Genomic DNA, 3,431 nt, shown 5'->3' on the forward strand with positions numbered 1-3,431 from the left:
TATGAAATGTTGCAGAATCATAGAACCTTAGGGACCTGCCAGAACAGGATCTTCTTTCTTCTTTTTTTTGATACAATTCATTTTTCATTTGCATTGTTTTTTTTCAATCCCCCTTTTCCACCTTCTCCCACCTTTCCTCTCCATCTTCCTCTTTTCCTCTTCATGTCCTTCCTTTTCCCCTCATCTTCTTTTCATCTCTATCCTTTACCTCTTAATTTTCCTCCTTGCATTACCACCTCCTCCCCTTTTCATAGAATAAGAGAATCAATCAGGTTGGAAGAGACCTCCAAGATCATACAGTCCAACCTAGCACCCAGCCCTATTCAGTCAACTAGACCATGGCACTAAGTGCCTCATCCAGACTTTCCTTGAACACCTCCAGGGACGGTGCCTCCACCACCTCCCTGGACAGCCCATTCCAATGGGAAATCACTCTCTCTGTGAAGAACTTCCTCCTAACATCCAGCCTAGACCTACCTATACCACCATATCTGCCCCTTTCCTACCTTACATCTCATTTTCCCCTTTTCCCCTCAAACCCACAGCACCTGGGTTATGGTGGAGTCTCTCTTCCCACCCCAGCTGTGACAACTTAGCCCACTCTCCTTTTTAATCTGCCCCAGGAAAGGCAGAAGCCTCAAGCTGTGCCCAGTTGGGCAGAAGGATCCTCCTCGTACCATCACTGGTGAGTTCCTGTGGTGTACACCGGGTGAAGGGGAAGGAGACAAAGGCCGGGGGGCCTGGTGGCCCCCCGGTTAGCTAGGAATAGGCTTGATAGTCACTCTAATATCACCCATGGGTGCTGGCTGGGCCTCCTCACTTAGGCTGAGCTCTTCTATGATTAGTTGCTTCTTTCTGCTCAGTTATGCTGAATCTCAAAAATAACTGCAAAGAATCATTAAACAAAACTTTGTCCCACCCTAATTAGTAACACTCTCACCCTTACCAACACCCTTCCTGCTTCCTTTTGTTGTTATTATGTACAGCAGTACATAATAGTCCTAGGCTTTTTTTTCCTGGATGTTTATAATGTATAAAATATTCATAGAGAAATTTATAAATAGAAAAATCTTACTAAGTGTTTTTGCAGAATTAGCTGTGAGGCAAAGAGATTTTGATAGGTATTTCTTTAACTGGCTCATAAAAGACTAATGCATAATGATATATTTTTCAGTAAAGCTTATTTTCAGGACCTAGAAATTGCTTCTGAAATACTTTGTCATATATTGAATTTTATCTTTCTTATTGTATTCTGGAGCAGCTTTCCTATTTTACACATAATGACTTCCATTTAATCCACTTATTGGCAATTTGATCTGCTGTCAAAACATATGGAGCTGGATCATCAGAAGAATAAGTAAGTGTTTTTAACTCTCTTTAGTAAATATTTTGGGGAAACTCAATTCTCTGTAGAGGTCTCAGGGTTTTTAAAGGGAAAAAATAATTAGGGAATGAGAAAAAGAAAAAATACTCTGATAGACACAGAATAAATGTAACTAATACAAAATGTATGATTTAAAATACAACATTATTATGTAGAATGTGATCATCCTTTGGATGACAAGAGCAGTCACTTATTTCAGTGGCAGGAACAGACTTCATGTAAGTCAGAGAGGCCATCCTACAGGATAGGTTGGACTGGGTGATCTTGGAGGTCTCTTCCAACCTGGTTGATTCTGTGTGATACAGATACATTGTGGTACTAATTCTGTAGAAATTGTTGTTAATTAAACTTAAATAAATACTACTACATGTTCACCTTTGTTTGCTTTTAGTAGAGAAATTTGCCATCTTGACACATGACTGAGCCACGCATACAGAGACCAGCAGTTCATTTAAGGTTTTTATCATAGCCAGTTTTCCCCTCCTCTCTGAATCTAAAGTGAGAGGTTTGTGATTTTTATCCTTGGGACACCTGTGATTCTCTTAGGATGAATAAAGTATCTTCTTGTTGCACCTAGTTAGGTTGTGAGCATACTGCAGAAGATAGGTCAACATTAAGTAATCAAAAATTATTTTGATAATGATAGCTCTTCAGTCCTCTATATCTCTAAGAAATACCTACTGGAGGCAGAAATAAGACTAGGGACATTAAGTAACGGTAGCATAAGCATGTGATTACTACAGCTTGCTTGAGTATGGACATTTGTTTTCCCAAACCATTACTGACCCAAAAGATATTATTAGCTAATAATTGTTTCCCTAGAGGTATAGTAACTAGCACTGCATGACTCTAAAGGAGCATTGAAATCCAAAACAGCTGATAATAGTGCCTTTTAAGTGTGTGTGGGGGGAATCAACCAAAAAGTCATCCTTCTTTTAAAATAGGTACACTGGGAATACTTTTTCTTGCCTGAAAAGTAGGATTGAAGAAACTGACAGGGCTCATATGATATTCAGGTTCAATTTCAACTTGTCAGCCTCTAGACCACATATTATTGCATGATATGAAGCGTCACCTTCAGACTGATGTATTTTTTAAGTATGGGTGGGGATGCTTTAGTGTGTTATAACAGTTTTAAATTTGCTCTGGACAGCAGCAGAAATGCTAAGATTAGGAACAGCTGTTGTAGAAGTTTATTTGCTCAGTTTCCTAGGTTTCATTGCCTAGCAGACAATAATACATACTTTCCAGTTTCATTATTTCAGCGTGCTGATTTTTTATTTCCTTCTTTTCTTTTCCTCTTAGCTTGTTTGTTCACCATCTACATCCCTCAGTAGCTCATCATTTGAAACTTCTGAAGTGAAAGAAAAAAAGGCTGGCTTCTTGTCTTGCACAGCTGCTGAACCCAACAATCTGTCTTCTCCAGCCTGGACTTTCTCCTTTTGGTGGACTGATTATTTTAGCACGGACTTCCCTGAGTAATTAACTAAAGATTGCATAGTGCATAGGATGCTCTGGATGCAATTGGAACAAGTTTAGTCAAACCAGCTATTAGAACTGTAACTGGGTTATAATCTCATTGTCATTAGCTTCAACACCTGTTTGCTGATACAGTGTACCTGAAAGATGTCTAATTAAGTGTCTTGGAGGATAGTATGCGACTTGGCAGCAGTTTCCTTCTCTTCTGACTAAGTATATAGAAAACCATTGTCAAGTAAAATCTTGTTTCTGAAGTTGTGTTAAAAATAATACTGCAGCTAGATATAGGTAAAGGCTGGATATTAGGAAGTTCTCAACAGAGAGAGTGATTTCCCATTGGAATGGGCTGCCCAGGGAGGTAGTGGAGTTGCCGCCCCTGGAGCTGTTTAGGAAAAGTGTGGATAAGGCACTTGGTGCCATGCTCTAGTTGATTGGATGATCTTGGAGGTCTCTTCAACCAGTTTGATTCTGTGTTTCTAGATGTCAGTAAAACACTGATATAAATGGGATTAAGACAGTTTTGCACCTTACATAGCTTACATTTGACATCTTTGCCTACCATGTTTGG

General features: G+C 39.4%; 1 long non-coding RNA gene across 1 annotated transcript; it reads left to right on the forward strand.

The window, feature by feature from the left end:
- Nucleotides 1–1,266: 1,266 nt before the first annotated feature.
- On the forward strand, nucleotides 1,267–3,117 carry LOC135181028 (uncharacterized). Its single transcript, XR_010304657.1, has 2 exons — nucleotides 1,267–1,357; nucleotides 2,690–3,117. It is a non-coding gene; the product is annotated as an uncharacterized LOC135181028 (long non-coding RNA).
- Nucleotides 3,118–3,431: the final 314 nt, after the last annotated feature.

The sequence above is a fragment of the Pogoniulus pusillus genome, chromosome 14 (assembly GCF_015220805.1).
Source record: "Pogoniulus pusillus isolate bPogPus1 chromosome 14, bPogPus1.pri, whole genome shotgun sequence".
NCBI lineage: Eukaryota > Metazoa > Chordata > Aves > Piciformes > Lybiidae > Pogoniulus > Pogoniulus pusillus.